The sequence below is a fragment of the Tachypleus tridentatus genome, chromosome 13, assembly GCF_004210375.1.
Source record: "Tachypleus tridentatus isolate NWPU-2018 chromosome 13, ASM421037v1, whole genome shotgun sequence".
Taxonomy (NCBI): domain Eukaryota; kingdom Metazoa; phylum Arthropoda; class Merostomata; order Xiphosura; family Limulidae; genus Tachypleus; species Tachypleus tridentatus.
In genome coordinates, this window is record NC_134837.1 from 174,034,107 (window position 1) to 174,058,020 (window position 23,914).

Below are 23,914 nucleotides of genomic sequence, written 5' to 3' on the forward strand. Positions count from 1 at the left end.
ACGAGCGCATGCCTTAACGCGCTCGGCCATGCCGGGCCCCCTTGCCACTGAGAGGGGATCAACAACACATACTAATTTGAGTAGTATCTTGAAGAACAGCAAACTTTGTATTTCATAACATTTCTTAGTTAGTCATCTTAACACTGTAGATTACATTCTTCGTTATATTTCTCAAGTTCTAATTTATTTCGTAGTCTTCTAAGTTTCTTTTTTACATTCATAACAACATTACTGATACTCACAAAATACCTTCCATATCAAGGCGACCTCTGTAACTCGCAGGACTATTTAACTGTTTCGTGTGGGCGGTAGTGTTCGAGTATTGTCCAACAACGGAGTGTGTAGTTATAATGGTGTAAGTGTTATATGTCGTAAATATTACAAGCCTGTAACGGGCTAGTAAAGAAAGATGTAATTAAAATTATCACTAGTCTTTTTGTGATCTAGGAAAATACTAATCATCCACTAATATGTACAATCAGTTCAAGTTTACAATACTTAGTTTAAAATGAAAATCTTAGTTCAGTGGATGTTAATTTATAACGTGTTTTGAAACCTATTGCTCCATCCCAGTTGTTACATTCTGTAAACTAAACTATTAATAAATAAATTTAAAGAGAATAAAAACTATTACAATCTCCCATTATCATTCACATACTTATGAAACTTTTTCTTAAACTTACTGCATTCACAACGTCTAAAGGCCAACTACAATGTTACTCAGTGTTAGAAAAATATTACCATGCCGAAGTTTGTACCTGTGTTATCTAATCCTACTATTTTCGTAATTAATTATTCTTTATGAAAAAAATATGTATAAACACTATCAATTCCATTTATAATCTTAAACACTTATATTAGGTTTCCACTATTCTCTTTTTCAAGAGAAAATTTTAAAGAACTTAATCTCTCCTCATATGACAACCCCTCCATTCTAGCTGCTATTTTGGTAACCATTCTCTGACCCTTTTTCAACAATTCATTGTCTTTTTCTAATATTACAAATGTGGCCTAACCAGTGCTCTGTAGAATGAGATTATAAAACTCATTAGATTTGTATATAGTATTTCTGTAGATAAACTTAAAGTCCTATTACCACTAACAACAACAGAGATTGGCTTTTGAATATTGATCAACTTTTACACCAAGATCCCTTTCTTTCATGACATTGTTAAGATTATTCCTATCCAAATTATGTTTATAATTCAAATTGCAATAACCCATATACATTATCTTACAATTACTATAATTAAAACCCATTTGCCTAGCTCACTACATGATCTAAGTCCTTTTATAAATCAACAGCATCCTCTTCAAAGCTAGCAGCACTCAAGACCTTAATATCATCTGCTAATTTGAGTAAGTTATTAATTATTCTTCCATTTATGACACTGATGTAAATCAGAAAGAGCAAAGTATCTTGGAATGAGCCCTGAGGTACCCCACTTGTAATATTAATCCAGTTTGTCTAAACTCCATTTGCAACAACCCTCTGCTTTCCTCCATCCAGCCACTCTTCTATCCAACTTGCTAACTTATTCCTCACATCTATAAAGATATCGTTTTTTAAAAGCCTTTTACGTGGAACCTTGTCAAATGATTTCTGAAACTCTCAATGTGCCAAATATACATCCTTACCCTTAATCTGCATAAGCAGTAACTTTTTCAAAGAATGTTAAAAAAATTGTAAGGCAAGATTTCTCCCTAAGTGAAACAATTTCAACTATCTACTAAAATTCTAATTGTTATTAAATGACATGCAAAGCATCTTTTGTCGTACTTTCCATAACTTTTCTCACAATAATGTAAGACTAATAAGTGTATAGCTACTGGAACATTTTCTACCACCTCCCTTGAAAAGAGAAGTTACATTAGTTAACTTTCAATCCTCTGGCACTTGCTCACTATTAAAAAACACAAAAAATAGTGGCTAATATATCAAATCTCTAACCTCTTTCTAAACCCTTTGAGAAATATTATCTAGTTCAGTAGTATTACCATTTTTTAAACAACCTAGTTGTCTCTTAACCAGTTCACAATTAATGCAGTCATCTGGTTCAAACTTATCTCTATCAACTGTTCAAGATGTGAAATACCACTTAAATCTCCATTAGTAAAAATTGAAGAAAAAGCAGAATTTATTAATGCAGCCATCATCAGATATGAGCCTTACTTTATCATCCATCAAGGTTCTGATGTTTATCTTAACATTTTGTGTACCATTAATGCACTTAAAGAAAACCTCACTGTTAAGGTTTACATTTTCAGCAAACATTTTCTCACACATCCTTTTTGATGTACTAATTTCCTGTTTCAATACATTTCTTGATCTTCTGTAATCTTTTAAGTCTCCTGTCATACCATTCAAATTAAATATCTTAAATGTATTATGCTTTTCTTTAATTTTAGTTTTAATACTCTTTGTGAGCCAATCTTAATGGGTTTTTTTAGCTATCCTTTTCTTTCTAGAAGGAATATATTTACACTGGTATTGAAAAATTATATCTTTAAAAATTTCCATATCTGATTAGTATCTTCTAATAACTCAGCTGCTCAGTTCACAACATATAATTCTTGTCACATCGATTCAGAATTTGCTTTTTTGAAATTTGTAACCAAAATATTATTATTCCTTATCTCTTTATTGAACCTAATAGGATTATGATCACTTGCACCCAGATGTTCCCCAACTTACATCCCCTTAAACATTTCTGCATTTGAAGTTAACAATAAATCTAAAGTAGCATTGTTTCTAGTAGGTTATTTGACTAACCAGTGAAGAAAGACATTTTGAACAGTTTCCAAAAAACCTTTTTCCCTCGTGGTTGACTCTAGCATTTCAAATTTCCCAGTCTATATCCTAAAATTAAAATCATTCATAATTATGACTCCACTAATGGCTGAAACCTTAATCCCAATGTAAATTTTCACTCTAATTTCATCAATATCATTTGGTGGTCTACAAAAATTTCCCATTTAAAAACCTTTTATATCCACTAATATAAATCGAAAAGGATTCAACTTCCTTGCTATTATCTTTGATATTTTCAACTTCAATAGGACATAACTCCCATTTTACATATAAAACCACTATTCTCCCGTTAAATAGCTTGTAGCCCTCTATTTTATAATCAAAATCATCTGCTTTTAGCCATGTTTCAGTTGTTCCCATTATATCAAAATACCCCATTCCTACCAGTGCTCTACAGTTATTTGACACTTCTAGCATTACAGTAGTAACAATTAAGCCCACCTTTGTAACTACATTTATACTCATTTCCTATGCTAAACTTTTCTCTGCTTCCTACTTTGTTTTGCATGTAGTTTACCCAAATCCTCACTACTATTTAGTCCTTGTTTAAAACTTCCCTCACAGCTAAGTTAATAGCTGTGGCAAACAAGCCAGCCCCTATCTTATTTAAATGTAAACAATCCATTCCAACAAACTTCCTTCTTCCACTGAACTGATCCTACAAGTCCAACCACCTTATCTGCTCATTCTTATGTACTAACGTAAGCCTAGCATTTAGTCCTAGTGGCCTGCTTATGACTTCATCCCCACTATTAATTTTGGACAGCATACCTGAAAATTAAGTTATGGCTTTCTTCTTTAAATGCCTTTATCAACCCCATGTATTTATTAATTTGAGTTCTCTGACATACCTTTCCCTGCATGCACCACAAAAATAACATTTCCTGCTCTGTCAGTTATGTCCTCAATATGTGTTTCTGGGTGCATAATCTGATTCCTTCCTCCCTATTTACTCCACAGGCTATTCTATCTGCACATCTTTTCAAGGAATCACTGTAACTATAACCTCCTTATCATCCACATGTTTTTCTGACCCTTTTGCTTTTCTTTCTTACAATACTTCCTCAGTTGCAGAAGCCAAGAGCTGAAATTTGTTGCTCAGAAGAATATTCATTTCAACTAAATTTGCTTCTTTATATTCTAATTGTATGTTTTCTAACTTCCTGAAAGTCATTGTTATATGATGCATCCCTTTGATGTAAAAGCTCAAGCTCCTCCTGAGCCCCTGCTGCCATTTCTCACAGTCTACATTTTACTCTACTTTAATTATGATAGCCTCCAACTTCCTTGAGCATCCACGCCAGAATTCCAATATTAATATCCACTTACTGCACCCATTACACCTAACAAACTGTGAATGTTTAATTCCTGCATTAGTCTTAACCATTGTATTTATACTAATAGCCTGAAAATAAATACTCAATACAAAATTTCAGTAGTCAATTGTCAACACTGTTATTGTTAAGCCTAACATTTAAGAGTCAATTATATACATGCATATATATATTTTTATCGCTAGTTTGTCTTCACATTAGAGTAATAAAGCTTGTTTGTTTGCTTGTTTCTTCTTCCACTGTTTGTTTCAAACATCACGAAAGTCAGTGAGAAGAGTAAAATTAAAGACTAGGCTCAACAATTACTGTTTTTTTTATACATATTTCTGTTTGAAGAGGAGTATGGCCAGGATGGTAAGCACAGTTGACAGAGTGTCCTAATGGGTTAAGATTTTTTATTTACTTCATGGAGGTAGCAGAACATACCCATTTCAGATGGTTTAATCAATAAAAGTTTGAAAATGTGTTTATTTAATAACCAAATATTAAAATATTATGTCAATGATAGTGAAGAAAGTATATATATAAATTGTTTGTTTGTTTTGAATTTTGCACAAAGCTACACTAGGGCTATCTGCACTAGCTGTCCCTAATTTAGCAGTGTAAGACTAGAAGGAAGGCAGCTAGTCATCACCACCCACTACCAACTCTTGGGCTACTCTTTTACCAACGAATAGTGAGACTGACCATCATATTATAACGTCCCCATGGCTGAAAGAGTGAGCACATCTGGTGTGACAGGGATTTGAACCAGCAACCCTTGGATTACGAGTCGAGTGCCTTAACCAGCTGGACATGCCATGCCAAAATTGTTTGTTACACTGTACAATTTATATTTAGACCTATAAGAAGAGGAATTTGATACTTGCATGAGAAACAATTACTGACAAAACACAATCTAAATTTAAAAATTATAAAATTAACTGTTTTTTTTTAAATAAGGGCCACATGTTTCAGTCTTCTGGAATTATAACCCATGTTTAACATTTTCTTTAGCTTTTGCCATTAATAATGGAAATTAAAATTGTTTAGTAAGGCTGTTGATTTCTGTGTTAAAAATTCATAAACATTGTATTCTCCAGTAAACAACAGTAAGCCTAACTTAATTATTAAATTAGATGTAATAGAAAGTATATTTATATATTCACTTTGAACCTCTATTTCTACACTGTAACACAAAGTCAATAATTACAGTACTGCAATAACTGACTGACAAAAATTTATTACACTGATAACTCTTTGACTAATAAGAACAAACTCACTAATCCAATCTAGTCTAAGTTGCTTTTATATATGTATGGCTCAAATTGTTTCTTAAACTTTCTATGCTATAGTATGTTCCTCCCATTAATAAAAGTTAGTTTCTTAGTGAAGTTAAAGCTACCTATGTTCAAATTTCTTGTAATTTTTAATTTGTGATACATTCAACAGCATAAAATATAAGATATAATTATTCACTTGTCACTAAACATTAGCAGTAAAACTTGTTTCTGCTTCTCTACTTCGTGAACTATGTGTGTGTTAAATAAATATGTTTTAAACCATTTATTTAGAAAATGAAGATAAGAACATTTATCTTAAGGGGAGAACTGCTTTAATATAATACTGCATCTTTTTATAAATGATTTGGTACAGGTTCAAATTGTTTATTAAATAAGACATGTAACAATTTTTTAAAAGTAACATAACATTAAATGACAAAAAATAGAGAACCTTGTGTTTTGTTGAGGAAACCCTATTTACTACATTAAACTAAACACAAAAAAACTCAAAACCAGCCATTATCATTCAAATATTTATTAGGTTTTTTCATAAGCTCTTAAATTAACTACATTTACCACACCTGATGGCAACCCAGTTCAAAAGCCAAACACCTTATTATAAAAATAAAACTGTCTTTGCTGAAGGTAATGCCTACCTTGTCTAGTCTTAACCTCATCATCATGGAGAAAGATGATGCATCAACACTATAAATTTCCTTAACAATTCCAACACCTTAATTAGATTCCCTACAACTTATTTTTAAAAGTGAAAAATTGAAATATCTTAATATATTCTCATATGACAACCTTTTTATTCCAGTTATCATTCTAGTAGCCCTCCTCTGAATCCTTTCCAAATGTGGCCTAACCAATGACATTATAAACTCTTTAGACTTGTATTCAGTATTTCTATAGATACAATCTAAAATCTTATTTATACTGCCACTGCTCTGATACCTTAAGAGACTGATCAAACAGAAAACCAAAATGTTATTTCAATACTGTTATGATTATTGCAACCAAAATTATACTCATAATTCAAATTGTGATATCCCACATGCATTTATTATAATTAAAGCCATCTTCCATTAATTCACTTAACTCACAAAATATTCCAAATCCCTTTATAAAATAGTAACATTTTCCTCATGGCGAGCAACACCCAAAACTTTAATGCCACCAGCAAGTTTTAATAATCTATTGATCATCTCTTCATCTATGTCATTGATGTCTCACTCATGGCATTAATCCAGCTTGCCAGAACTTTATTTATAATAACCATTTTGTCTGTTACATTTAATCAGTTTTCTATCTGATGGTCCAACCTATCCTTCACACCCATAATGATAACTTTTAACAAGCATTTTATGTGGCAACTTGTTGTACACCTTCTGAAAATCCAGATAAATCAAATTCACATTCATACGTTTACCTGCATAAGTTATAACCTCTTCAAAAAATGACTTTTCCCCTCATGAAACCATGATGATTATTCAACAGTTTTAAACTTTGTTAGACAAGTTTGCAAAGCATCTTTTATCAGACTTTCAAAATCTTACCCCCAGTACAGGTACCATTTTTATCACTTCCCTTGTAGAGCAAAATAACATCAGCCAACTTCCAGTTCCTGAAATTTTTTTGTATATCTACAGCTCTTTAGTATTCTACTTTAAAATGTTTGAATCATCTGACACTGAAGGATTTATTATTAATTACTTCCTGGAATATCCTGTGTCTTTGAAGAAAACTCAAAAAAATAATTAGAATTTCATCTTTAGTAAACATATGTACCTTCTTGCAAAATTATGCCTAAGTGGTTATTTTTGCAATACTTTGAGTAACTGTATGTTCTTGGATTTATGTATATCAAAAATGATCAATTTTATTTAAACTGCAGGCACAAGATTTTAAGAACATTTTAATTTCTACAAACTTGGTCATAAATAGTATTCAGATTTTATTTTTAAATTATGAATGCATAACTATGCTTGAAAGAAAAATTATACAGCATTATAATACCTATGAGAGTCAAATAAAAAATAATACATAATATATAAGGAAAAATGTTTAAATATATCTACCATTGTAATGATAAATCTGACTACAATTTATCAAGTCTTGGAAGGTTCTGCAACATTCATTCGAGCTGACAAAATAACTGGAATGTATTTGTGATGGAGAGAAAAGAAGATATAACTAGATCTTAAACAAGATGCTAAGTTTTATAGTACATGCATTGTGTAAAGTTATATGAAAGCTCTTATATACTGCTGACTGTTTTACTTAATCTACCAGTCACTAGTACTCTTCAACCATACTTTAGTCCTTTCTGTTTCATCTGAAATATAATTATTTTTAACCTTCAACATACATCAGTTATAGTCCTCTTTTCATACTTAAACCATTAAGAGTTAGTTTTCAGAAACTTAACACAGGAAGTTTTAATCTAGAATAGTCTGACTTTAGTGCGATATGAAATTGAAAGTTTACTTTTGAAAAATACATATTAGTAATTCAAAATAATTATTTTTTGATTTGGACTGAAGCTCCCACATACAGTTTAGACAGAAAGAAAATAATGTTTGGGGTAGATTTTCTGTCATTGAAGAGGCAGGATTTCTAATGCGCCAATTGAAATTTAATTATCCAGGCCTTGAAAGTCTTTAAACTCACAAGGTTTCATATATATATATGTATTTTTAAGCCTCTTAGTTTCCATATCATAAGTTTGTTATCTTAGTGGTTTTCATACAAAAACAAGTCATATTGCAGTAGCAATATGGCTTTAATCTTGTGTATTCATAAGTAGGTTGAACAATGCAGTGAACCAATCAAAATCACTTTTTGTCTTATACATGTGTTTTCACTTACATAAGAAGTAAAAAGGATTCCCAAACTGTTTGTAAAAATACTATCTATAGAAGGCAAATAATGTATTTTCAAGTATTATAAAGTACAGAATAACGTTTCTTTGTTAACCTGATGGTGACCTAAGAAGTCAAAATGTTCTGTACTTTATTTTAATTAAAGTTTTAATACACATGCTAGCTGTCTTGAGAGTACATTTTTACTTCAAGTGGGTTTCTTGTCATCACAAAGAAGGCAAATAAGAATGTTTCTGAAATGTAGTTCATAAATTATAAAATATTGTCAGCTATAAATGAAAACTAAATTGACAATATTTGTATTAAGTAGAATACGTTTTTTTATATATGTGTGTTTTGAAGAAAAAGAATTGTTGAATGTAGATTAGATATGGTTTTTATAAAAGAAGTATTAGTGGTCTTGAGACAGCTGGATCTGTGCCAATGGCTAGCTAAGCATCTAATAATAAAATGCTTGGATATAAAATTACTTTTATAATATATTCAAAATTTTACTGGGTTCTTACATTAATAATGTCATGTTGAGTTCTGAAGGAACATGTGTACACTGTCCAACTTATTGACTTGTAGTCTTTTGTGATATTTTAATTTAATAATAAATAAATTCAGAAGATTTAGGTAAACATTTCTAAACTCTTTGTTAACATCAGGATGTTTATGTGGTTCTGGGGAGGGAGAACCCTAGTATTGTGGAAAAAGAATGAAACTCTCAAAAGTTTGTTTTTGCTGAGATATATGAAGGCTTGCAAGATAAATCATGCATAATAAGTTAACTGTGTGTTTGGTGTAGGATGTTCAGATGACCTGTGAATTTTTTTAAATTTATTACTGCAAATAGTATACATATAATTTAAGGACAACAAGAGAACTTTTGGTCCATCTTGGCCTTCCTATCCATTAAATTAAACTTTAAAAAAACAACAACATTCAAAGTTAATTATTGCCATTCACAATTATTTACAAAACCTACCTTTAAATTAACTGCATCTGAAATAAAGCAACCCATTCCAAAGGCCAGTTACCCTGTTTGAAAAATAAAGCTTCCTTAGCTTAAGATGACTCTACCTTGTCAACAATTTTTACAACAGTACTTTTTTTAAGTTAATGTATTGTTACAATGTGTTCATATTAATCAATTAAGAAGTGCTTAAATTCTCCACTTTTGGACTGAATTCTTGATTCTGTTGTACATGTTAACGTATAAATACACATTTAATATTGTTGAATAAAGACTAAGTAATGTTGGAGTAAAAAGAAACTACGTGTTAGAATCCTTTATCTTATTTTTGTAAATTAATCTGAATATACATTACTAAAACATAACTCAGTTAAAAAGTAATGTGAGGAGGGGATATTTTTTTATAATGATATTTTTCAGTGTAGTAATTCAAATATTTCTTAGCAGTGAATCTTGCATATCTTTTGTATCATTATGTATTTTAAATAATGGTGTAATTTTTTTAAAATTTCAATAATAGCATTATTCATTTACATTAAGTATCTCTATCCAATTGCATAAAATCCATTAGATCAATTTGAATCACTTAGCAGACTGTTGCCACTGTGATGTTGGAAAACTGGCTTTATGTGAAAATAAGTATCAGATGAAGCAAACTTGCAAATAATAGCAGATTTGGTCAAGAAATAAAGGGAATGTTCTGTAGTTGATAGTTAGACTACATTTTAAATACATTAAAAGTAACCATATTGAGTACATTTACTTAACTCTTGACAAGAGTTTTATTTTCAAGAAGTGTATTTGTGGATAGTTATGGACTAAAAATATATGGAACATTTTATGTTTCTCTCTCCCCATTCAGTATGTTTAAAAAATCCAGGACACTTTTAAAAGCTGAAAAATGTTAGAGTCAACGTTGTCAATTAGAGTCAATATGTATTTTTGTAAATACTTATTGGTGCTTTAACTTAATGGGGATATTTTGTATAGGTGCACCATGAGATTTAAAACCTCTTTATTAATGTTTGGCTTTGAGATATTTCACTATACTAAAACTTTATTTCCTTATTGACATAAATCATAGGATTTTTTAAACAAGGACATAATTTGTTTTTGATATGTTCAGATACTGAATGTTCATTAATTATTTGCATGTAATTGAATGAAGTTAATAACACTCAAAATTATTATTTGATCAATGTAATTAGTAGCAGATTGAGAAATGTAGCATGGTGCTATCATGCAATAACTGCTGCAAGAACTTGTAAACTGCATTTGTTTAACTTAGTTGTTAATTATTTTGCTCATAACCCTAATATTCCTATTTTAAGTTACAGAACCATATTATGCATTCAGTGGAACTCTTAACTGAAGATACTGTATCAGGGATAAATCGTTGTGGAAGAGTTAAAGGGTGTCTGAAAGCAGATACTTGCTTTTACAATGTTCAGAAATATACCTCAAAAAGATAATTAATATTTGAGTTTAAATCATACAAATGAGTGAAATATTTTGTGAAGAATTACATGACTTTTATTTTTTCCATCAGATACAGGTATTTATTATTACATAATAATTACATGACATATTATCATATCTTTATAAACTTAAACTACAGTACATGTACAGTGTAACTCACCAGTCATGATACTGAGTGAACAAGATGTTTACTGATGACTGGATTGTGATCTAAAGTTATGTTAATTATATTGTAAACATGTGACACCAACATATGTTAAGCCACAGTACATAAGTAAGGAAGGAGTTTTCATTAGTACAATTTATGCAGGCAATACCATGAACGTTGAAGTCTTACCAATGGCTGGTTGGATTCATCATTCAGCATGTGAATGTCACTTGTCTAACATTTACGAGTCATCTTATTGCTAGTGTTGACAACTTATTCATCATGTTAGATGCACATCCAGAACTAGATCATGAGAGTTTATTATTACACAACTAAAACATCCTTATTAAAGCTGTAAGCGGCTTTCAGTTAGAAACCATTATATGTATTTTAACATTTATACTTAAAACTATCTGGTGATGTTAAAGTCTTGGGTGTTGATGGTTGGCTGCAAGAATGATGATGCTGTTTTACAAAAGGATTTAGATCATTTGGTGAGTTGGGCAAATTACTAGCAAATGGCTGTTAATTATAATAAATGCAAGGAGATGCATGTGGGTTATCATATTTTATGTTATAAGTGTAAATGTTGGAATAATTTTAACAGCATTATAGAAGAAAAAGATCTTTTTGTTTTTGTTTATTTTTATTCCAAAGAAAAATTTAATACGAACTAATCATTTGAAAACCATTGTGTACTAAGCATATTTTTCCTTCTTGAGATTTCAGAGTATTTTCTATTATTTATAATTCCACTAGGTTGTATGTAAAAACCATTGTTTCAATTATATCACTCTGTTCCACATTCAGTTTTAGGCTAACTTCTAATATTGTAAATTATAACAAAACCATATTACTTTAAATTTCAAATATGAAACCTGGGGTACATGATAACTTCATACTTTAATTATTGTGTATATGGTTAATATTCATGCTGTGTACCATACCATTTTCAGACAGACTTTTTTTAAAAAAACAAACAATAGTAACTTAGTGCATGTATCAAGCAGTTTCAGTTTCACAGGTCTTAATTACTTAATTCTATTCTTCCAATTTTAATAATGCAAATCTAATGGTAACTTGTATATTGAAGAACTAAAAGGTACTTTTTTACTTTCACTTGTAAGTTCTAATACACTAATTTATTTCAACTGCTTACAAACTTTGAAAGAAAATTCTCTAACGTGTACTGCTAAAGATCACTGATATCTAAAAATTGCATATCAAAATTCATAACAAACAGTATATTTGGGAAATATTTCACAAAAATTGAGATGAAAACGGTTAGTACAGGAATGAAGAGTTGAGCACATGTGAAAACAAAGAACAATAACCTTTACTCATGGTAGGTGTTTTACTTCTAGAATCTTACTCTAGGTTCATTGTTCAGTACTGTTACTGGTTAGGTTATCTGAGAGGTTTAAAAAGCCCAGAACACTTCTCTTTTTGAGACCCCTGGCTATAATAAAAATAAAAAATGATGACACGTGAAAACAAAATAAGACAATCATTAGCCTGAAAGAAATGTGAAACATAATTTGAATATTTAATTTACATATATATAATTTACAGCTCTAAGATGAAGGTGTGTGTATTATTTAAGTCTTTAGATACAACAGTCATAACAAATAATGTAATAGATGTTTGTACATATGTTTGACTTGTTTTGAATACATATTATTTTAAAACAAGTGGATTGCATGCTGTCCATTGATTGTTGACATTTATTGCCAACAAGTCAGAGACACCTACTGGAAAGAATCCTGGCCCATACACAAAAACCTGACAAACAGATTCATCAGTATTCTTTCCTATCAAACTTCTGTCATCGGATGATGAAAAATGATCCAATTGTATTAATGTCAACTGTGTTCCTGAACATGTGTCTATTACACATTGTGTGTGTCACATATTTATTTCTACAGCATTTCCAATAGCTTTTAACATTTAATTTCTACTTCATGTGACATATAGTTTTATAATTGATTTATCTACAAAGCTGGCTACTATTTTATATAAATTTGACACTAATAGCTTAGTGTTTTGTTTAATATTGACATTGTCACTCATTTAAAATCATATAATTTTAGGATTTATTGTTCATATCAAATCACAAACAAAATTATCTTACATTACATTCTTGAAACTCATTTTTCATGATTATAACCATAAAAACTGGCTTATTCATAGACACTCAACATGAGTTCTATGGTAATATTTATGTGATAGGTTTAAATGAACTGTATAACCATACTGAATTATTATTCCAGAATTTTAGGGTCTTAAGAGTGAACTTTGGAATGTTTAATCCTATTTTACTTACATGCAGCTACTTAAAACATGCTTACCAGCTGTAGAAAGTTTATTTTTCTCTTTCTAAATATTCCATTCAGTGACACCAGTCTATATAAAAGTAATGTTTTTTTAAAATTCTATTATCAACAAGTGACTTGTGACTCAACTAGAGTGTATTTGTTAAAACACTTGGAAAGTTCAATGCAGGATTTTATTGTATTTGTTGTAAATGAACAAAATATAACTTATAACAAATTTAAGTGTATGGCAATCCTGAAAGAGAGAAGTACTGATGAATATATTTTGTAGGATTAGTGAGAAGGAGGTTTTGCTGAAAATTAACTATCAGCTGTTCTAGTATGATTTCACTGAAAACACACTGCTTTTCCTAAGAAACAAAACATTTATATCAGTTGTTTCAAAATCCATTCCAATGTTCGAAGGTGATTTATAAATATAAAGTATCAAAACACTCAGAATGTTAAGGGTGCTTATGTAATTACAACAGTATACACATGATCGATAAAATAAGTTGTAAAGGAGGTCAAGGAAGATTTATGTATGGCAAAAATGAAGACATAAATATGTGTCTGAAGAGAAGAACAGCATCCAGCTATTTTCAATGGTCCCTAATCATGAAGAGAGGAGTGAGGAAGGATTATGACAGAGAAGCAATAAGTAGTGTTGGCAAGCTGCTTGTCACGTTCAGCTTGGTTAGAATAATGACAACATCCATCTATTTTCAATGGTCCCTAATCATGAAGAGAGGAATGAGGAAGGATTATGACAGAGAAGCAATAAGTAGTGTTGGCAAGCTGCTTGTCACGTTCAGCTTGGTTAGAATAATGACAACATCCAGCTATTTTCAATGGTCCCTAATCATGAAGAGAGGAGTGAGGAAGGATTATGACAGAGATGCAATAAGTAGTGTTGGCAAGTTGCTTGTCACATTCAGCTTGGTTAGAATAATGACAATTATCCAAAGCTGCTCAACATTGACAATATGTAACTCTTCATCCATACAGCCTTTAACGTTTTTAACTGCATCAAAATCCATAGCAGATCATACCTTACCCTCCCATCCCTGTAATTTACTCACACTTTTAGATGTTAGGTTGGGATCTCAACCACTTAATAAATTACTGTAACCTTCTCTGGTTATGTCAAAGATTGCTTGTTAAAAGCAAAATATATTTTCTTGCTAAGTAAAATGTTTTTTAACTAAAGCTATAAAGACTTTGTCAGTATTCAAAATAGGTAGAAACACACTGATGTTTGAATATCTAAGATTTATCTGAACATCTGTACTAGCTGATTTAAACTAGGTAAGGTATCGAGGGCTATTTTAGTGTTGGTTTGGTTTTTGGTTTGAATTTTGCACAAAGCTACACAAGGGCTATCTGCACTAGCCATCCCTAATTTGGCAGTGTAAGACTAGATGGAAGGCAGCTAGTCATCACCACACACTGCCAACTCTTCAGGTATTCTTTTACAAGTGAATGGTGGGATTAACCATCACATTATAACACTCTCACTGCTGAAAGGGTGAGCATGTTTGGTGGTGATTCTTTGAAAGGGGAAATAAATTATTTTGATGGGTTGGTTGTTTTGTTTTCTTTTTAAATTTCATGCAAAGTTATATGAGGGCTATCTGCACTAGCTGTCCCTAATTTGGCAGTGTAAGACGAGAATGAAAGCAGCTAGCTACTCATCACCATCCACCACCAACTCTTGGACTTTTACCAATGAATAGTGGGATTGACTGTAACATTATGATGCCCCCATGGCTGAAAGGGAGAGCATGCTTGGTGTGACATGGATTCGAACTCATGACCCTCATGTTACCAGTCAAGTGCTTTAATCACTTGGCCATGCTAGGCCTTGGTTTGTTTGAAGGACTGTGATAACCAGAGATGAAAAACTGGCAATGAGAGCCACATGTGTACTAACTTGTATCTTCTTGATCTTCAAAGATTAAAGGTAATAAATTGCTTAAGGTGTACAGTTGGATTGCTTTACAGCCTGAAATGCAGACCAGAAAAATTTTCTTATCTTGTTCCTTTGTTCAGTATGGAATATTTCTTCCTGCAATTCATGATTGTGAGAAACTCACTTGAAGTAAATATGTATTATAAAAATGGTTGGTATAGGTATTAAAACTTTTATTAAAATAAAGTAGAGAACAACATTTTAACCTTCTTCTCATGATCAAGAATGTCGAAACATTGTTCTCTACTTTACTTTAATAAAAGCTTTAATACCCATACCAGCTGTATTTAGAATACATTGTTCCTGCATGTAACGTTTCTACCATGAATATAAATGATTGATATTATTCAGATATGCCTGAGGCTCTAAGAATACTAAAAGTTTGATCGGTGTTTCCTTGTGTTTGCGGTATTTTAATTATTCCTCTCATATGTTTTTTACAAGAAATCCAATGTAAATATTTTCACTTATAACTTGAACAGACTGTGGAGTTCATGACCCACCTCAAATACCAGTAAAATTTATCCTGAAGAAGATTGTCAGCCTGTTATCACATTCTCTTTATTCCAGAAAAATGACAGTTTTTATACTGTAAGGTGCAAGTTTATAATTGTTTTTCATTTTCTTATTTCATTCTCTTTGTATAAAACTTTTCATCTTTCTACTCTTATCGTTTTCACTACTACAATCACGAACATTCTACAGCTTTTAATAGACTTACATTAGTTTAGACATTTATGTGTATTATATTAATTTATCAACAAGAAGTGTACACAATCTAAGAAGGCATCTTCTAAAGCTCTACTGTCTCTCTTTTTTTTCTTTTTTTTGAGAGCTGAGAACAGAAGAATTATGACAATTCTTTATTAACTCCACCTACTTCTTGTAGAAATGCTGGTCTACACATACTCTATAGAGATCTGAAACATTTTTAACATTTTTAGTAATGATGTAAACAGGTCACATACTTTTGTTACTACCTCCAAGTGGCTCATTGGTTTTATTATAACACTTAAAATCATGTTTCAATACCTACCCATGGGGACAGGGCACAGATATATCATTATGTAGCTTTGTGCTTTACAACAGATAAGCAGTCTTAACTTGCCTTTGGACTGGTGTCAGGCAACACAGGTAATTTCATTTACCCTTGACAAAATAAGAATGTGTGAATATTTCACAGAGACATAAGAAAATAATGGAAACATGATTACTTTATTACTTCTGAAAAAAGTGGTCAGCAGTTCATTTACTTACGTTTTAACACTTCATGTTTCATCATGATCAAACGCAGAAAGCTTTTCAAAAACTTCATAGTACTTTATATGCAATCTGTCTAAAGATTATTGAATGCTGAATATCCATAACTTTAAGTTCATGAGATATAAATCTATCTAATAGCAGATAGCTTCTGATGAAAGTTGAACCATGCAACATCTTGTAGTAGTAGTAGTTAGTATTCAGTTTATGTATTTAAAAAAATAATTAAGTCACAAATAAAACATTAAAAATGCATTTACTTTAAAATATGAAAAACATGTACATTTTTCAGGATTCTTTTATACACCAACTGGTAATGAAACCTATAAGAGAGGAAGCTATACTGGATTTAATGTTATCATCCAAAGTGAATACAATAGATAGAGTTATGGTTGGTGAGCATTTATGTAGATATGACTACTGCACTATTACATTTGGGATTTTACTACATGTAGAATTGAAAAAGAATAGTACCCTGATTCCAAATTTCAGAAAAACCAGATTTGATGGAATGAGACATGACCTAGCTCCTGTTGATTGGACTGAAGTATTGGGTGGGGATCTTAAACAGATATGAGAGACATTTAAGGAAAAAAATGATATGTATACAGAACATACATATTTTCTACTGAAAAGAAAATGGCAACAGAGCAGAATATTCCAGGATGGTTTAGTAATGGTTTAAGATATTATATCAAAGATAAACCTAATAAATTCAAGAAATTTAAATTTACTGGAAATAATAAGAGCTTGGAGGGTGACAGGAAATCAAGGGAGTTGGATAAAATGGTAATAACTACATGAAAGAGGGTTGGCTGAGGGAGGTATACCAAACTACAAGGAGTTATTTAGGTATGTGATGGATAAACAAAATGTTAGGATGGGATTGGGCTTCTTAAAGAATGATAGTGGTGAGCTGATCTCAGAAGATTACAAGATGATAGACTTATTTAATTATATGTTCTCTTCATTCCACAAAGGAAAATACAAGTATTATGCTTTAACTTTTGCACTTAATGTATGGAAAAAATATAGATGTAAAAGATATCACATGTTTGAAACTGTAAGAGAAAAGTTGGGAAACCTAAAAATTGATAAATACCTTTGATCAGATAACTTTTTAATCCTAGAATTATAAACTGTTAGCTAATAATTTTTTATAGGACATTAAGTTTGTTTGTTTTTGAATTTCGCACAAAGCTACTTGAGGGCTATCTGTGCTAGCTGTCCCTAATTTAGTAGTGTAAGACTAGAGGGAGGTCACTAAGTAGTGGAAGAGTATTAAAAGATTGGAAGCTGGCTGATACTTGTCCAATATTTAAAGGAGGTGGTAAATATTGTCTAAGAATCATAGGCCAGTTACATCAGTAGTTAGAAAGGTTTTGCAAAATGCAATTAAAGATGCATTGCAAAATCACTTAAAAGTACTTTGATATTGTATCAAAGAGCCAGCATGGCTTCACTATGGGAAAGTCTTGTTTAGCAAATATTCTGACATTCTTTGAGAATGTTACTGCAAGAATTGATGAAAGAAATACTGTGGATTTAGTTAACCTTGATTTTCAGAAATCATTTGGTAAGGTGTCTCACAAAAGACTTGTTGCAAAAATTAAATATGTGGTTGTGGGGTAAATGTTATTAAATTGTATAGCAAATTGGCTGGAGAGTAGAAAGCACACAGTAGTAACAAATGGAATTAGATCTGACTGGATCACAGTTACAAGCAGTGTGGATCAGGGCTCAGGTGCTGGGTGTTCTGATGTTTGTGATTTATATTAATGATACTGACTTTGGTATAACTTACAGAATATTGGAGTTTGTACTCTGTCACAAAACTTTGCTATTTCACTTTAGACATTTGCTTGCCTCCAAAAATATCATATTGTGTTGATATAGATATAAGTTTATGTTATGTACAAAGGTTTGAGTATGTTGTATTAAAATAATTATGGAGCTTCATCATGTCATTGCAGTCCATGTTGCCATGTCTAATCATGCTCTACATAACAACTGTGTATCTTGATAATACCCCTGCAGCATAGTTTCCATTGAAAAAGTCTTCATCATAACATTATTATACATAAAGCACACCATTTATCCCTACCTGCTATCCATAATTCATCCAGTGTATACGAATGAAATTTTAACAGGAATCAACTGTTGCAATGTTTGACAACATGACCTGTATATTGCCAGAAGGAATACCCACTTCATTCTTTAGATGCTTGAGGTACGCATTGGTTGAACAGGAGGTACGACTAGAAAAGTTATCTTGGTGACTTCTACCCTGCAGGCTTTGTTTCCAGATGAATCTCCTATTTGATTTTGTTGCATGGGGTTTCTTGAATCACATGACTGGTCATGGGCACCTGCAGGCAGGGGCACAAGGGGTCATTTGCCTACCTTACATTTCAAAAAAATTGCATGTATTATGATGTAAAGTTAATAATTTTGTATTAAAACTGTAAATGTGTGTTTGCATTTGAACACACATATGTTTAATCCCTTGACTTACACTCTAAAAGCTGACCCCTAAATACATGTTTTGCCTCCTAGAAAATACTTCTGTAGGCATCCATATGGTTAGATTTTGCCACTGGCCTTTGTATTTGCATATTCTCATTTGATAAAAGATAACATATTTTGCTTACCACAAAAGGTGTATGACTTCTTGCAGTTCTCTTTCTAGATGGTCCTGGTACTCCAAGTTGGTCCATTTTCCTTCATTTTATATTGTGTCAAGTATAAGGGATATCCCTGGCTTGAAAGTTCTAAATCTCTGACCTGAACACATTATTATACTTGAAGTGGATGAATATTTCTTGTTGAAAATGGATGTTACATATCCATCCCAAAAGTGATCAGTTTTTGGTGGCATCAAGATGTGGTGCAAATTAACGTCATTTCACCATTACTTTATATTGGCTGTGGTTGTCACATAAATTGCTTATTAGCATATTCATAATCACTTTAATATACTGTATTTCAATGAATCATCTGTGGATAACTACTTGCATTTTCACTTGATGAACTTGAGGACGACCCAGAATTGTGAATGAATTAACATGCCTGGTTGGGATACAAATGAAGAGGTCTTAACTTGGTGTGTATGTGTGGAACATGTCTACCACTGGGTAAAGTTGTGGGTGGTTGCTTGTCTGGGTGTATTTATTCTTGTCCATTTTCATTTTCATACAACATATTTTGAAAATAATGCAGTGAGAAAGATAAGATTGTGTGCTACATTTTTATATTAAGAGGTTTTAAATTAGTACTTGCCTATCTCATCATATTCGTTCTATTTCCCACCTTGCTGCTGGATGTAAGAGTTAACTGTTGCTTTGTATAATATGAGGAACCATGGGCATTAGGTATGAAAAACCTTTACTGGATGTAATCCAATGTAAGTTAAACTGTTTTCATCAACTCCTGTATAAAAACATACAGAAATATTGAATACTATAAATATATATATATATATATCCTTCATCGATAATGTAAATATTCAGAAACCAGAATATTCATTTACTAAATATTAAGTAACTAGCATTCCAGAGCTGTAACATTATCATGAATTTTAGGTAATATAAGTTAGAGATAATCATTGTTTGCATATTATTTTTGATCATTAAGAAGTTAGAAGTTAAAAGTTTTAAAAACCATTGTGAATCCAAAACATATTAAAAATTAAAATGATTTTAATTTTATGCTGAACTCTTCTTCATTATAACTCTCTTGGGAGTGTTGGGCCCAAAATATTCTCTGGATGAAAACATTTAATATATTAATTTTAGCAGTCAATCCTTTGAAGTGAATACGTGAGAGAGAGTAGGAATACAATGGATGCATTACACTGTATTATATTTTGATATCCTATAACCTACAGAAAAGGAATACCAATACTGTGGATTTACAAAAATTTGCCTTTCTGATATGAGTCAGCTATGGCCAAGTGGCTAGCATGCTGGGTTATAGCACAGAAGGTTCAAAGGTCAAGCAGATATTCCACTAAACAAGCCCTCACTTCTACTAGTTTTGGCCATAAATGTATTATGAAAGCAACAGTGAATCCTGTTTGTTTTGTTTTAATTTTCTGCAAAGCTACACGAGAGCTATCTTTGCTAACCGTCCATAATTTAGCAGTCTAAGTCTTACGCGGCTGGACCTTGTGATATGTTACTACTTAAGATATTCAGGCTAGTCCCAAACAGCAGTAAATATGATTACTAAACAATGTAAATCTTTCTTTGTAATAAGTGCATTATAAAGAACGATAAATCAAAATAAAAGTAATTGCATTCTATGTAGTACCTAATATAATCAATATTATTAATGAAAGAAACAATAATAGTTAAAATTAAGCCTCACAAACTTAGATGTGTTGCCTTTACTCTGATTTAAAATTTTGTGGTTGTTCTTGTGCGGTCGGTTTCATAATGCTGTTTGTATGAAAATATTTAAAAACAATATCGCCTTCTAACACTGCCTTAAACAATGTTTTTAAGAGTAATTTATATGCCGATCGCACCAAACATGCTTGCCCTTTCAGCCGTGGAGACGTTATAATGTGCGCTCAATCCCACTATTCATTGGTTAAAGAGTAGCCCAAGAGTTGGCGGAGGGTATTGATGACTAGCTGCCTTCCCTCTAGTCTTACACTGCTAAATTAGGAACGGCTAGCGGAGATAGCCCTCGAGTAACTTTGCGCGAAATTCAAACAAACAGTAATTTATATTACGTGGTAATTTAAATAGGGCAGGACGACACAATTTTATTACTGGCTTCATTTATAGTATCGATGGCATTTTTGTTCACGTTTTCTCCTACGTTATTTGATATCTTAAATTAAACAAGAGGAACCTCGGATAGCCACGCCACTTGAAATTCTTTTTGGCAGGATTAGAGTAAATTAATCTGTGAGATTTTTTTTTTCGTTTTATTAGCTATATTTGTGTGTGCCAGCGTGGGGGCGCATGTATACCCCATTCGATTTTGTTACTAATTGGTATCTACCCTAGCCTAACGCCAAATTGAAATTATCTTGGACAGAATAAGAGTAAATTAACCTATGAAACCTTGCACACTATCAAATATATCAGTTGAAAATTTTGACACCCTCAGTCCAAAGCTGTAATTGGATCTAAAATCGGTCAAGAGATAACGACCCATGAGTTAAGAGTTTGCGCTTGGGGAGATAAAAAAAAACAAACAAAAAACTCAGAGCTACTCTGTAAGCCACTGTGCCGCGGCTAACAATGTAAATGTAATGTATCCACAATAAATTTATTAAGTAATTTCAAAATATGTTTAGTATAAATAAGATTGTTTGTTTGGAATTAAGCATAAAGTTACACAGTGAGCTATCTATGCTCTGCCCACCACGAGTATCGAAACCTGGTTTCTAGTGATGTGAGTCTGCATATATTCCGCTGTGTTACTGGGGAGCTAGTATAAATAAGCAGAATATATCAAGCTTCCGATTGTTCATGAACTCAGCGTTACAAATAATTTCTTAGTATTCATATTATTGTTTGTTAGGTTTTTATTTATAGGTGGGATTCTTCACTGTAGGTGTTTGTGACTTGTTGACGATGAATTTCAACAAAAAACAGCACACAGTCCACTTATTTTAAAGTGGTATATATTCAAACAAATAAAAATCCAAACTATCATATAATTTCAGTGGATGTCCTCTACTGGACTCTTACTTCACAAACTAAGTTTCAAAACAATCCATTAAAAAGTATACGAGACATAAAATCTCCAATTTTGACTGAATTTCTTTCTTTTTCTTCTCTTCGCACCGAAAAACACGGACACTTTATTTCACAGAAAACATGCTTAATTTTCATGGATTTTATTTTCAAATTGGATACACTGATAGATTTTAAATCCTATAATTAGATATCAAATGTGGTTTAAATATAAGCCAAAGTATACGAGACATAAAATCTTCAATTTTGACTGAATTTCTTTCTTTTTCTTCTCTTCGCACCGAAAAACACAAACACTTTATTTCACAGAAAACATGCTTAATTTTCATGAATTTTATTTTCAAATTGGATACACTGATAGATTTTAAAACCTATAATTAGATATCAAATGTGGTTTAAATATAATCCACATATGCAAGGTTATTCAACAAAAACCACTCACTTTTGACCAAAATGTTTTTGCACGCTTACGCAAAAAGTCATGTGAGTTACCGGCCTGAAATTTTAATAACAGCTTCATCTAAGAGTAAAGGAGGACTTTTTTAGATGTTTTGTTTTCATTTGAATTGAGAATGACTTATTTTGGGAAGCAAAACTATCGTGCAGACGTATTAGTACTGGTTAGGCCAAACAATTTAGCGTTGAAAAGAATCATATGGGTGAAGGGTTATTATTCATTATTCATTGCCTATTTTTAAGCACAGATTTGATAAATTTTATGAAATTCTCCTAATTAAAGACTGTTCAGGGTCACGCGATATTAATTTCAATAATTTGTGTAAATAGTAACTATTGACACGGCTGTACTGAATGCACGTGGGTGATGACACGAAACCGTTAATCTCGTTTCCATGGCGTTACTTTCAAGGAAGTTATTAACACTGTTTTAGAGAGGAAACTACTGCCATGTATTTTAAAGAATCTGGTTAGTTCTGTAACTTACAGATCTGTTCCAAGTAATAGGGTTGCTATCCTAATGTTAGTGTTGTTTACTATCGAATGTCACTTTCTTATTTGGTGTGATATGTTGGTGTGTATTGGCAAAAAGTCGTGATATCTAATCAAAAACACCTGAGAAGAAAATGTTCGTTACAAAAAAGGGCTTCAGCGTGCAAATGAAAGAAATGAAATTAAAATTGGCGGTAAAACTGATAGCTACTGATAGCATTGATAGGAAGTTTATAGGAAATATTCATCTATTACTTAGCTAGGCTGCGTATTTTGTTGCACAAAAAAAATGCGACCTGGCTAACTAATTAAGGTATATTTGCTTTAAAATTATTACCAGTGCTATAAGTACAGCTACCAGTATGGCCGCCAATTTCGATTTCATTCCTTTAATTAAGTCGCACACTCAACCCTTTTTGGACACACCTTTTTTTAAATTCACACTTAAGGTGTTTTTTATTACATTTAACAATGCGGTTAAGATGATGAAATAATTAAGTTTTCTATAACAGTAACAAATCAGCTCAAGTTGAAATTAGATCAGAATTTAAATTTACTCTATTGAATGCCTAAGTAATAAAAATAAAACAATAAACACTAACAGGGCCAAACCTAAGGGGCATCAAAATGGATATTGCAATGAGCAGATTTTGTCAATTTTATAGGGAAGTAAGGCCAAATATAAAGTTCACACAGGTCACAATTTTACCTAAGGCTGGCTTTGAATATTGACTTACGCGTGACTGAAAGTAGTATAGATTCTACAATGATATTTTCTTTACAGGAACTTCAGTATATATTTCTTTTTAGATTATTACCTAAAATGTTAT

General features: G+C 31.6%; 1 long non-coding RNA gene across 1 annotated transcript; it reads left to right on the forward strand.

Annotated features, from left to right (window-relative positions):
- Positions 1-218: 218 nt before the first annotated feature.
- LOC143237437 (uncharacterized) lies at positions 219-5,858 on the forward strand. The gene is made up of 2 exons (XR_013020071.1): positions 219-355; positions 4,706-5,858. It is a non-coding gene; the product is annotated as an uncharacterized LOC143237437 (long non-coding RNA).
- The last annotated feature ends 18,056 nt before the right edge of the window (positions 5,859-23,914 follow it).